At 40.0% G+C, this 14,742-nt stretch overlaps 1 protein-coding gene across 2 annotated transcripts in view; it reads right to left on the reverse strand.

The window, feature by feature from the left end:
* Window positions 1-14,422, reverse strand: part of MET (MET proto-oncogene, receptor tyrosine kinase) — a 212,544-nt gene extending 198,122 nt beyond the window's left edge. For both annotated transcript variants that reach the window (XM_073619840.1, XM_073619841.1), the window contains exon 1: window positions 14,200-14,422. The gene's annotated coding sequence lies outside the window, so the exon portion shown is untranslated. The remainder of the gene's footprint in view (window positions 1-14,199) is intronic.
* Window positions 14,423-14,742: the final 320 nt, after the last annotated feature.

Below are 14,742 nucleotides of genomic sequence, written 5' to 3' on the forward strand. Positions count from 1 at the left end.
AATTTTTTTGGAATTCGAGGTTGTACTTTGCCAACTTTTTGTTGCCCTGTCCCAACTTTTCTGTTGCTGGCATCAATATCAAAATTACTTTATTTTTTTCTTTAAATGGTACATTTTCTTCACAATTCATTGCATTCTTTTTTATGTAGATTTTACACAGCGTACAACATTTTTGGAATTGAGGTTGTACTTTGTGAAGTATTTTGTGACTCTATCCTGTGAGTAAACACTGCTATGTCACAGAATTCACAGAGCCCTTCTACTGAACTAGAGGTGCTGAGAGGAGGAGTTTCAGGAGGCTGAGGCAGTACAGGAAATATAGCTTCCAGGCACGAATGTACCATGGGATATGTAGTCCTTAGAAATTGAAAGTAAACTGCAAAAAATCCAGGAAGTTGTGGAAAGAGATGGACAGACAGGCAGAACTCACAAGATGGAAGGAGATTTTTAAGTAAGTTTGTTTTGGATTGTATTGCTATTACAATTCTGATGTTATAAAATGAAAGTATACACTGTGACTATGGATTTCCTCTAATAGTAAATTTGCTCTTATGCAGACAATTGACATGTTTTCTGGGTAAGATGATTTCACTGTTTTCTATGAGCTTATTAGACTTTGGTGTGCCAGTTAGTTAAAAAGTAACTACAGGTGAGTCAGCTGTGGAATTCCTCCTAGAGATATTGCTCTGTTTCATGAAACGTCATTCTTCCTGGAACAACTGTAATACACCGCCTTCACATTTCACAATCACTTGGAAAACACTACAATTCTCAATTGAGACATGCAACAATCATAAGTTCTGCGTATAACAGAATGTATTAGAAAAAGTGTGTCTTGGAGTGAATGTCCAAATGATAAGCTCAGGTGTGTTTATTAGAAATTTTTTTCAAGAACCATGGGAATGGCTCTGTAAAAAAAACAAGCATTGTTAGTTGTAGAGGATGACAGGTTTAGGAAACACTTAGCTAATAAGATTTATAAAAAGCCAAGAACATACACCATACTGTATAAACGGTTTATATTGGTTGGATCATATGTAAGTTTTGACATTCCTGATAACCCAGCAAGGGGATGTACCGGTCGGATAGTACTCACTGATTGAAATGAAATATAGGGCTCAGATCCATTGTGATTTGTGCTAGTATACTCTAGATACAAATACAGTATCCACCTACGAGGAGCTAAATGTAATATAGGGTTTTACTACAGCTGATCAACAATATATACTTTTTCTCTTAAAGAGACTATCATTAAAACAAAAAGCAAAATAAATCCCTCCGATTCTCTTATGAAGCACAGGTTTGCCAGAAGTATGAAAAGCTGGTATGTCTGCCTGGGCACCTGGCCTGACGCAATCAACCAAGAGGGTGACATAAAGGCCTTGATTATATGTATAGAGGTGTTTATCACTCCTCTAAAAAAGTATCCACTGCGCATTTGAAGGTCAGCTTGTCCCCTCCTTAATGCCTGTTAGAGAGCAGTTGCAGCATGGTTCCATACACTTGAATAATTCACATTAGGTAGTGGTTTCACCTGCCAAATGGGAGGTTGTATAATTATCTCACTGTAATTGCAGCTCAGTGGTCGGAGGGGCGGCTCAAACGCCTGCTTTTACCACCTCTTGGCTGTCTGTCTAAATGAGGCCTTACAGTCAGTACCCACTGCAGATAAAATACTAATAGGTAGGGTTGGATTTCTGTAAAGCCACCGCATGCCATAGGTTAGCCAACACAGGCCTTGGGTTAGGGCAGCAGCCCTACCAGGGGTGACACAGTTACTTGAATATCATGCAGCTGAATGCTTTAAACACATTTCTGTACATAATAAAATGTTGCAACAATCCTCACTGCTGCTGTCCCTGCACAGTTTGTACATGTTTGTCAATAGGCAATATTAAACTTAGCGCTGCCCCTATTGTTGAGCTAATATACAAAAAAACTAATATATAAAGTGCTCATGCAATCAATAAGTCCATTGTTGTGCAATCATAAGTGAGAGTCCATCCATGCAGAAAAAGTGCCAAACGTAGTTGATTCCTGCTTGTGAAGATTTCAGTGCCACTCTGTGCTCTCCTCCTGAGACCCCACTCACCAGCAATAGGATTCAAAACAACATGGTCTTTATCCTGCACCAATGGATGGGTCTATCTCCTTCCTTCTCCTGCTGCTCCTCACACCTCCAGCAGCACCTACATACAGCTCTGCCGCAGCTCCATCCTTATCCTCTGTAGAAGCTACTAGGAGTGCGTTGTGCGCTGTTTGCAGTGAGTCTCTGGGGACCAGGAGCAGCGTTGTCACCTCGACTTCTTCTCCTCCTCCAGTTGCCTCTGTGTGTGTCCTGACTCTCCGCCCTGGACTGACTGAACCCGAGACACTGTCCCAGCCCAGAGCTGAGCTTGCTTCTGCAGGGGATAAGGATGGAGCTGCGGCAGAGCTGCATGTAGGTGCCGCTGGAGGTGTGAGGAGTGGCAGGAGAAGGAAGGAGATAAAACTGGCGGCCCTCCAGCTGTTGCGAAACTACAAGTCCCATGAGGCATTGCAAGACTGACAGTTACAAGCATGACTCCCACAGGCAAAGGCATGATGGGACTTGTAGTTTTGCAACAGCTGGAGGGCCACCAGTTTGAGACCCCTGAGATAGACCCATCCATTGGTGCAGGATAAAGACCATGCGGTTTTGAATCATATTGCTGGTGAGTGGGGACTCAGCAGGGAAGCAAAGAGTGGCACTGAAATCTTCACAAGCAGGAATCAACTACGTTTGGCACTTTTTCTGCATAGATGAATTCTCACTTATGATTGCACAACAATGGACCTATTGATTGCATGAGCACTATATATATTAGTTTGTTTATTTAATATTAGTTCAACATAGGAGCAGTGCTAAGGTTAATATTGCCTATTGTCATTCTATGGGGTCTTTGAACTTACACGATAGTAGCAGCTTCTTGGTACACATAAAGCATATTTTATAATTCACAATTTATTGGGATATTTAATATTCCACAGATAGTGTAGTATATATAACTATAGCATGGGTATTTTCATTATTTTACATGTTTATTTGTATTCTGTACTTGTGGTTCATCAATGCTAGGCCTGTACATCTAGAATCCAACTCAAAATCAAAAGATTATGGGAAGACCATATTTCACTTGGTAGTGTAGATATGCTGTAATCCTGAAATCAGGCAATTGAATGTCAGTCTGATATTTTAAAACATGAAAATTAACTCAACAAATGTCGTCTGATTGTTTGAGACTGGATGGGGCAAGTGGGGAAATTTTGTATTTTCGACTCTTCTCTGTTTGACCGATAAAGAAGGGATGTCCAAACTAAGATCTGTGGGCCACATCTAGCCTATAGCACTCTGATAGGGACCCTGATGTAATGAGGGACTCTAATATGATTATTATTATTATACAGCGCCAACAGTTTACGCAGCACTTTACAATATAGAAGGGAGACAATACAGTTATAATACAATAAAATACAAGAGGATTAACAGGGCCCTGCTCAGAAGAGCTTACAATCTAATAGGGTGGGGCAGGTGGTACAAAAGGTGGTAACTGTGGGGTATGAGCTGATGGAAGTGGTAAAAGATTTGTTGGAGATGTGATAGGCTTCCCTGAAGAGATGAGTTTTTAGGAATCGCCTGAAGGTAGCAAGAGTAGGGGATAGCCGGACAGGTGGAGGTAGCGAGTTCCAGGGGATGGGAGAGGCTCTGGAGAAATCCTGGAGACAAGCATGAGAGGAGGAGACAAGGGAGCTTGATAGTAGGAGGTCTTGAGAAGAGCAGAGAGGACGATTTGGGTGATATTTGGAGACAAGATTGGTGATGTAGCTCGGGGCAGAGTTGTGAATGACTTTGTATGTTGTGGTAAGTATTATGAATTTAATTCGCTAGGTGATTGGGAGCCAGTGTAGGGATTGGAGGAGAGGGTTGGCAGACACTGAGCGGTTGGTAAGGTGGATAAGTCTGGCAGCAGCAGATGGGTTGCTTCTCAAATAAAATTATTTCATGGAGCGTGTTAATTGATTCATTTTAATTTTATTCTTTCATTTTAACAATTTTTTTTTTTTAACCCACACATATTTGTAAAAAATATGATATGGATAAAATATGTATTTCCCAATAAACCAAAGTCCTTTAGTAAGAAACCCTTAACCTCCTGAGTGGGCTGGACACAGATGACTGGAATAGCTGCCTAAATCTAGATAGGAGATCACTTTGAAGTATTACTCTATGAGAGTGCTTTTGTTAGTTAGAAATATTAGAGGGAAGTAGCTTGAAGGCTATGTCATGAGGACAGAATGGTGTAAGTATATAACATTATTATACAGCTAAATCTAAAATCCAAATTACATTTAAAAGATCTATAAAACATAACAAGGGAAATTGTCAGCTGGAATTAACAACTACAAAATATATTAAAATAATTGGGACATATTTAAAAGAGATATACATCTATTTTTTTAAATCTTTTGCAGTTCCGTGCCATCATTAAATTCATATATAATATATATATATATATATATATATATATATATATATATATATATATATATATATGTATATATATAAAATATACGTCAATATATATATATATATATATATATATATATATATATATATATATACATATATATATATATATACTATACGATATATTATATTACATTTCGTAGAAAATTCTTGAGGTGGAAGTCATGTTTAAAGCTGAACTTTCATGCAGATAGGAAAGACACAGAGGGCTGCAGCTATGTATTCATTAATAAATAAGAAATGTATTTTTGAATGCAACTAGTGTACAGTTCTTTCATTGAACTTCACCTTCTGGCTGAAAATGATAAATATAATATACTCATCTGCAATATTTTATATTTACCTCATTAAAAAAGATTTAGTGCTGAAAATAATAGTGTAAGAAAGAAAATATATACAAAACACTGAATAATTCCTGAAAATTCTAATGTTAGCAGATCCAGCTGTATGGCTTGACAAATGGGTGCGTGTGCTGGTATTTGCTGGGTGCGTGTGCTGGTTTTTAAACAGGGATAGCAGAGGTTGTGGCTGCAACCAGGCCCCTGCATTGAGGACCTTAGGGGCCAAATATCTACATCTAAACACCCATGATCTCCCACACCTCCAGTATGTGTGCTGCTAAATTGCTTCTCCTGGAAGAGACGGGACTTCCTGTGCAAGCAGAGGGGGTTACAGGAGTTAGGGCTTGGGGATTAAAATGGTACTAAAGGCAAAATAAAAAAAAATGACATATATGATGCGGTCTGTCACTAACATTAACAAATGACTCCCCACTGTTTCAACTTCCTTTAACAAACCTAAGTGGAAATTAGAGGGTTGGCACAAATTATTAAGCACTGACAGGTGAGCCTACATTGGGCAGCTTCTATTACATTTAGTTGAAACATTTATGTAAAAAAAAAATAAATAAAAAAAAAAACGTTTCTGTAGGTGTTTAAAAAGTATTAGCTGGACTTAGATTTTAATTTGTTAGTCATTTATGTAAAGTCTATGTAAATCTACTTGTCCATCCAACACTACACTATTTAGAAAGTGCTGTTTCCAAGGGTGTCTGAAGTGCTCCTCCACAGATAGAGGAAGTGTGTTACTGGCTGGATCTCAAGGTGCAAAAAACGATGAAAAACACTAAAAACATAAAGGTAATGCAGCCACCACATCTTATAATTGGTAAGCTGCAAAATATTATATTTTTATCTAAGGGTTTAGATACATTTTATGGGAAAAGGGTTTTAGGGTCTTAGGTAGAGGAGGTAATAGGATGGCATGTTAGCTGCAAGGTAAGAAGAAAGTAATACAGGTTTAGAGCACTGGGTATAGGACTGAAGTTCAGAGTCCAAGCTCATTCCTAATGGATGTCCAGATCTATATCACGTTTGATAATAAAGGCGTATACCAAATTTATGTATTGGCATAGGACAAGACCATTTTAACTTGCAAAGGTTTGTATCAGTGGGGTGGATTTACTAAAGGAGCAGTAAAGACTTAGCAAAGTCAATGTTCACTTTGTAAAGTGAATATCCCTGAGCTTAGTAAATAGGGTGAAATTGTGTTAAATTCCAGTAATATGCATGGAAAAAAATACCGCTGTTTTATTTTCCTTGCACATGGTTGGGAATACAAAGTAAAGCTACCTTCACCATATTTAGTAAGCTCAGTGAACATCTAGGCTCTGTTCACACTACTGTACTGTGGCTTTGATGCAATTTACAGTGCGATTATGCGGTGTGACTTTGGGGAGACATGGCCACGTTGATTAGAACCGGCACCATTAAACAATGAGATTTCCCTTGTCATGCAATTCTATGCGACTCAGTTTAACAATTTATTTACTCTTTCTTCAGTATATGTTCATATGTCTTATTATTTTCTTTATTGTTGCAGCTTGAGTTAGTAGCAGGTGTTACACTTTTTTGAGCCAACCCTGATTTTGTTCAGCCAATTTTCTCGAATAGCTGCACAAGGGAGCGATATCTCACTTTTAGAATACCAGATCTTGTTTTTTCAGCTTATTCCATATATAACACCAACAGTCCAAGAGTTCTGGATGGCTCTAATGCGATAACAGGGGCGTTCTGACCATTTGGGGTTTTTTGAAGCCTGTGTAGCTACAAAGAAACACTCTGCACTATTGGCAAGATGTTGAATTGTTTTAAACAATGGTCTAATAACACAAATGTACTTGCCTTGCTGCAGCGGTCATGACCTAACCTAATTTATTTTTGCTAAACTCTATTTCTGAAAGAATCACAAGCAGATGAATCCAAAGGAACACATTGGAATATGCAGAATGTAAAAGAAAAAAAAAATCTGAAGTGGACAAACTGTATTTGGAATCAGCATAATACTATTATAAACAGACCTGGAATAAATAAATATTAATCCAGATGAGATACAAAACAGATGACTAGCACTAGAATGACATTTATGTATCTTGACAACACGGAAAGGAAAAAAGTACCTATGAGATTGCTACATGGCATATCCAATACTTAATGTATATTAAAAGAAACTGATGTTCTTTCTAATAGTATACGAAGATAAACATATGTGTACCTTTGGTATTTATATTGTGCTGTTTCACGTCACTGGCGCTGCTACATGAATTATGTATTCGCTAGTTAACACAATTAGATAATAAGAAGAGGATTGTTCACATACAAAGCGGATGTTTGAAGATGTACAAAACATCAATCGCTAGATCATACCGGTAGGTGTGCACACAAGTGGTGCCAGGTGTGCCTGGGCACACCCTAATCACCCTGTACTATGCAGATTCCCCAAGCCGCCTGTCTGCATAGAAAGGGACAGGGGAATCTCTCTCCTCAGTCCCTTTCTCTGTGTCCAAAGTGAGACATCAGGGGTCTGTTTAGACCTCTGATATTTCACCAAAGCCCCCAACAGGGCTCCTAATAAAATTGTAAATAAATAAAAAAATAACATTGTCAAAAATAATAGAAAAACAAAATTGTAACAAAATAATAATGAAAATAAACTACTGACACCAATCTCTGCCCTACTGACTAGGAGTCGACCGATTATTGGCGGCTGATATTCACTTTTTTTTTTTGAAGAATCGGTAAAAAAAACTTATCGATATTACTGATATTGCCTCAAGTTGTTGTACTGGGGTGATGCATGCAGCTGCAGGTATCACCCCAGTACCATTCTTTAGAGCGGACGGTCGGCTTTCTTCTAATAACAACCGATGCGACTAAGCAGCCGCACGGCTGTTATCACAAGTAGCGGAAGGGGACGTCCCCCTACTCCCGCCACCTTTCGCCGCTCATCCAGGGTCTCCCGTTCCACCTGGAGGCCCCAGCGACCAAGCAGCATGTCCACCGGCTGGCCAGTGACCCGAACAAAGCCTTTTTTCGGGTCTCGGATCTAGTAACCCGGAAGCAATGTCATGACATCATTTCCAGATTACTCTCCTCCTAAAGGTGCCATTTTTAAAAAAGAGAAAGTATTCGATCTTGGCGTTTTGAATACTTTTAAGTGCAATGGAGGGGTTTGGGGTTTTATAGAACCCAGATCCCTCCATAAAGAGTACCTGTCAATGCCTATTACTGTCACAAGGGTTGTTTATATTCCTTGTGACAGCAATAAAAGTGATAAAAAAAATGTAAAAGGACAGTGTAAAAATAAAAACTTTAAATCTACAGAATATTGGCACCTGATATCGGCTATCGGCCTTAAAGGCAGCTGAAAAATCGGTATTGGCCCTGAAAAAACGATATTGGTTAACCTCTACTACTGACACTGTCCATTGCTATATATATCTTGATGTTAAAATGGTATTAAATCCAAAACCAAAAATGTAATATATTGCAGCTTCCCAATCCTTAGATGTGGTATCTGCATTAGTTTTATTTTTCTGTTTTTCACCTGGTGATGTGGCCAGCAACACAGCTCCTGCATTAGAGTGCCCCTACTCTGGATGAAGGAGCAAAGGGGCATCTTTGGACAGCAGCCTCGTCAGTTTGGGGGGAGAGGAGTGTTAGCAGATTTTAGACACTAAAAACAGCCTTGGTTCACAATGCCGCGACTTGTCATGCAACTTGAGAGTTTAAAGTCGCATGACAAGTCGCGCCCCATAAATGGCAATGGAATTGTTCTAATCGGTGCGACTCAAGTCGCTCCGACTTAGAAAAAGGCTCCTGCACTACTTTTGGCCTGACTTCAACATGACTTGCATTGACTTCTGCTAAAGAAGTCGTATGCAAGCTGCCATTCAAAGTTGCGGCAGTGTGAGCCGGGGCTTATAATGACGCTACAGAAAACAGTATTTTTTACTTGGGATAAAGGTTTTGCATGAATAAATAAAAGCTGATCATTGTAGGCACCCCATCAGTGGTAAATGTTTTTTCTCAACACACTTAACTGATGCATTTGCAGGAGAGCTTGTTCTGTTGAAAATAACAGACTTACTGACCAGATCACCAGTAGAAATAAGAAGGAAAGAAAGCCTAAAAAAGAAAATGAATGCAGCCAACACATCTAAGAATGGGTAAGCTGCAATAAAATAAATGTTTGCTTTTGTGCTTAATATGCTTTAAGTGTTAAAGTGCTTTGGGAAACGCTCTTCCAATCATTCAGGTATGAATGAGGTCTTAAGATGGTGATGAATAAAACATGTTTTACTGCAGCATTTCAAATTTGTGATCCCTCTGCTGACCTAAACACAAATTTCTCCTTAACCTGGGAGCACAAGTTTGTAGGACTAGGATTTGCCATTGTAGACAGGGAGTCTAGCACCTCACTAAAGCAATTGCAAGGTTGTCATACTTCTGCATTATGGAGTATGACAGCTTTGCGTGGTGTCATCATCAGAGACATTGGGAAAATGCAACCAGGAAACATTACCGTCGGTGTGCCAGAGAGGAGGAGGACTCTATTGTTTGGTTGAACCTGCTTGCATTGACCTGAAATTGAAATATTGGTTTCGAATTAACTACCGTAACTCATCCCCTTGTGAACAGAACTTATTTTGATGCTTTACCATTGTTCTAAGAAGATATGCAGATAACAATGGCACCAAACTTAGCCAAGGATATGTGTCAGCAATGGTGACATTATGAGGTATGGGTGTACCACCACTAGTTTGAAGAAAAGCAGGACGTGTGGTTGAGAGGAAATTATAAAATGACTCATGCAGGAAGCAGCTATCTAATCCCTCTATGAACTGCAGGAATTAAAAAGTTATTGATAAAACCATTGCAATGAGACAGATTTAAAGAAGAATTTGAGGAATTTCTTTTCCCATGCAGTGGGGCTGTGCCCACACTGCATGGGTTATCAGCTCGTTTTCGTCTAGGGATAAGGAGAGTGGGGATATACTTACCTAAACCTCTGATCCTCCGAGCGCAAGACCGGTTCCTGATGCTCCTGCCCCCCTGCATGCTAGTCTTGTGCATGGAGTGTTCCTGACATCACCATGCCCATAGACTGGCTCTGAATGTGAGGCAGGAAGGCAGGAACAGTCCACCGCTGGCTATGGGGGAGTGCTGTTTTCCTGAGGATCGAAGGATTAGGTAAGGTTAGCCTTTCTGTGCACCCCTTGCCAAAACGAGCAGTTAACCCGTACAGTGTGGGCACAGCCCCACTGCATTGGAAAAGATGAAAACAGTAGTTCTCTTGTTATATAAACGTATTCTGCAAAAAGCTCTGCACTTTTCTAAATGTAATATGACATACTAGGAGAAAACCATCCAATACAAGGTAATCATCTGGACCAGACCTAGGCAAATTTGAGCCCCAGGGCTACATCTGGCCCTTTGGCTGTCCCTATCCTGCCCTTGATGCCTCCACTGTCAGCATGCCCCTCTGAGCCTGTTAGCCTCCTCACTGAGCTTAGCAAAGCATTGGGCCGTGGCATGTGGACAGCCCTGTCTGGCTGTTATTTTACAATTTGGGTTGGTGGCCAGGGGATGGAAAAACCAGCTCAGCCACCTGTTTTTACCATCCCCTGACCATTTATCCGAAAGAGACCTATTTCATGAAAAATTGTACCTATTGCTCCTAGTGTCAGGCATTTGTTTATGAATAAGCACTGATGAGTGAAACGCGTTAACTGGCTGTCCTGGAGCTGTGTGTCTGTCTTTTTTACCTGCATGGATCGAATAAAGAAGCCCATTATATGTGATCTTGGATTGTCGCTACCTTTGTTCTTCTCACAGTGTTTGTTTTCTTTATGTTTATGTACTGTAGCCCTTTCCAGGTTCAAAATGCACACTGAGAAGAATTAAGTTTGGCCCTCCAAACCAGTCCCAGTTTCTCATGTGGCCCCTTGGCAAAATGAATAGCTCACCCCTGATCTGGGTAATGCACATTCTAAATGGCTTGCAGTTCTAAGAATGGCATTCTGACAAAAGTGAATGATTGCCTTTATTTTTTTTACAGCTAGACAAGATGGCTTGATGAAGGAAAGAGTCCAGGCTGTCCACCCTTTTACAAGTAGCCAGCAGTGAGCAATTAGCACAGTAACCAAAGGTGATGTACTGCAGGCTAACAACTGACCAAACACATCCTTCTTCATGTTATGCCAGCGGTTAATAAACCCACTTACCTTAGGATTCACAGATACTGAAAGGCAGAAATCTAGTTTTTCAATATAATAACTAGAAGAACCCACAGGTTTATCAGAACAGAAGTCGGGAATAGGCATTAAGAAAATGAATACACATGTAGCCATTGTAGCTTCTGGAGTATTCAGCAACTTACATTAGGTTTAATCACTAATCCCTACATAAAAGCTCCAGGGTAATGCAAATGTTGTAAAATATTACTAGATTGTGTAATTCTCACCTAGTGAGCTCTGATTTAGAGCTAAAATCAAGAGAGTCATTCAAAGTGAAACTCCTGATGTGTATTCTTCTTCTAGGTCAGTGACTCAGATAGTACTGCAACCATTAGCATGTCAGCCAATCAGCTAGCATTTTCAGAAGGATATTAACATGGGAGCCTTCATATTTCTCCTAGCACCTGTTTTCTTGAACCCTTCCTGCCCACGCTTGCATCCCATTTAAACGCCCAGGGGGGCAGGAAGGATTGCTGATCATGTGACCACTGTGATTGGCTGCCACAGTGGTAAGATAATTGGAAGCCGGTCCTGGCGGCTACCAATGTTTTCTCAGGACAGAGAGCCGTCTTTGGCAGCTTCCAGCACATAAACATTGCCTGCCTCGCGACACATATGGGCGGTGTGTGGGCATTAAAACCCAGCTTTTTGGAGGTGCACATATGGCTTACTGGAGTTTAAAGGGGTTAAAGAAAACTATTGCTTGCAAGAAAAGTGCAGTGCCCTCCCCCTTCTTCCGACTACCTAAAGTACACCCTTCCTCTACCCCACATTCATATTTTAGGTTGGGGGATACTTTAGTTTAGGGGTTTAGGCCAAAAAGATAACTGTACTTGTGTGTCTAGTTCAGTCCTTATAGACTGCAAACTTTCAGCAGAAAAAGTAACGTAATGTTTAACTAGTTGTCTAAAAAGGTACTCTTAGCAGACTTTGTCTTTTAGGCTCAGTTCACACTTCTGTGACTTGGGATCTGATTTGTGAGACCCTAAGTCACGTGACATGTGAAATCCCATGTTAGTTAATGAGAGCTGTCTTAATTAGGACTACTGAAGTGCAGTGCAGGTGCGGCGTGGGGAATTCTGAAATTGGAATGCATTAGTGTCTCACTGACACTTCCCTGCACTGCTCTGCTGATGGGGAGGGAGTCGAGTGGGGGCAAAAGAGGATTCGCTTGCCGCTTGCGGCACCAGTGCTGGGGGTTGCCTACCCCTGATGTAATATAACAATAGTAATGATAATAATAATAATGTATTCATGAAGGCGTTAATAGAGAATCCACACTTCCATACTTCCCATGCCTTGCTCCTTGTACTACAAGTCCACATTAGTATTTGGTAGACTGAGTAGGAGGTGGAAGTTGTCCAGGCTGAGATTCAGAATGAGATTCACTGTGTTTTCGAGCTCTACACTGGAGTTAGATCAGGTCGTTCTCAGGTCTGTATGAGTTTTACCAAATAGGTAATGATTGCAAGCACTGAGAGTAAAATAAGACAGGTGGCACATACCTAGAGCCAGGAGCTTTCTATATCTATATAGTAAATGTACACCTGAGTATAAAAGCTGTAAATCTTTACAAATTGGATTAGTGAAAGGTTATAATTATATCAGATTCATTAGTTACCCACTTCCCTCACACACCCATGTACAGTTGCAACATTAGTACTTGGCCCGTGTTATCTCACAAAGGATGTATTAACTCTGTATACACACTGTAACAAAGACAATGATTTCAGGGGTCTTACTATACATCACATATGCAGCACATCACCCTCACCTATATTCATATTCTAATAATAAGCTTGAAAACACCAAGAGCTCCATCAATCAACTTGGACGAGGAATGTCATTTCATATCAGAATAAACCACCTGGGTCTCAACAATTTCTGGGCAGACATTTACATAACTGTACTGTTCCTCTATACACATCCAATCTCTACACCGGACCTGTGTGCCAGCAGGGCAAGACCAACCCACCTGGCATCGCCAGCAACTGCATTGCCAGGAAATGACTGCAATCACTGGAATAATCCAAGTTGTTCTGTATGTACTCATATATTTACTATTCACTCTGTATTCATCAGAAACAAAACTCCAGATTTATCCTATTTTCTCTTCTATTCACTCTGCATTCACCAGATGCAACACTCCAGATTTATCCCCATATCTATACCATTCACTCTGCATTCACCAGATACAACACTCCAGATGTATCCTCATATTTATACTATTGACTCTACATTCACCAGACACAAAACTCCAGATTTATCCTCATATCTATACTATTCACTCTACATTCACCAGATGCAAAACTTCAGACTATCCTCATATCTATTGTATTCACTCTGTATTCACCAGATACAAAACTCCAGATGTATCTTCATATCTATACTATTCACTCTGTATTCACCAGATACAACACAAAACTCCAGATCAGGGTAGATACAGGTGACACATGGTTGAGGTACATGTACCACATGGTCACCCGCTAATCTTCAATCTATATCTCAAATCTCAAACGTACGTGGAAATGCCTGTGGCACATAGAAATGACCTCTGATGTAAAACAGAATCCTTTTATCTGATGGCTACTTCGGGTTCATACAAGTGCTGGAAAAATGTGTTACAAAAAAATAAAGTAACGAAAAAAAAAAAAAATATATATATATATATATATTTATATATATTTATTTATTATCAGTATATTAAATATAAGTGTGTACATTTTTCACATATATATATATATATATATATATATATATATATATATATATATATATATATATATATATATATATGGTACACACTTATATTTAATATACTGTAATATAGTCTGTATAGTAAAATAAGTGGGTGATGTGGGAGATTGCCCCCATCACAAGAGGGGCACACATCCACCTGTGAGCTGTCATCCTCCTCTAATTCCCAATCACGGATCTCTCCTCTAACAAACAATGAACAATCACAAAGTATTTCTATGAGTCGATGAGCAGTGATAAAGTTATGCCCAGGGCTCAGAGAAGGCAGCACACAGCATGCAGACAGTGTGTGCCCACAGTGCCCAGACTTTTCACCCACCTGGTGCCAGCCTGAGATGAAGTTGATAGAAGTAGAGATGAGATCAGAGCTGGGTGCCCCACATATCCTTCCAGTGGTGTGCCAGGAGTCCTCCCTGGTAGCGGAGGAAGGTGTCAGGAGAAGTGGGGAAGGATTGGATCCGTTCTGCTATTCCCACATGAGCTCCGGTTAGTAAGTCAGCAGTGAGCTCGGGAATCCAGACTGAGGATGAGGAGGAGGGAGGGGAGAAGAGCCGGCTCCTCCTCACCTCCGGGGACAACACAGGAGACACAGAGAGAGAGGGAAGGGGAGAGAAGACTGCAGGGGGACCATGTGCTGACCACTGCCAACAACTCTCTACTTATTACATCCCAATCAAAGGATTGCATTATTATTAGGAATAGGGATATTATTGTTATAGAGTGCTGGACATTGTCTAAGTGTCTATATATTATCACTGAGCTTTGTTATCACTTACATATGTTTTTTAAAGTATTTTATTTTTTTTAAGAATAATAAAAAGAATAATAAGAAGAAAAATATTGTTGCAGAGTGCAGAACATT

The sequence above is a fragment of the Aquarana catesbeiana genome, linkage group LG03 (genome assembly GCF_042186555.1).
Source record: "Aquarana catesbeiana isolate 2022-GZ linkage group LG03, ASM4218655v1, whole genome shotgun sequence".
NCBI classification, from domain to species: domain Eukaryota; kingdom Metazoa; phylum Chordata; class Amphibia; order Anura; family Ranidae; genus Aquarana; species Aquarana catesbeiana.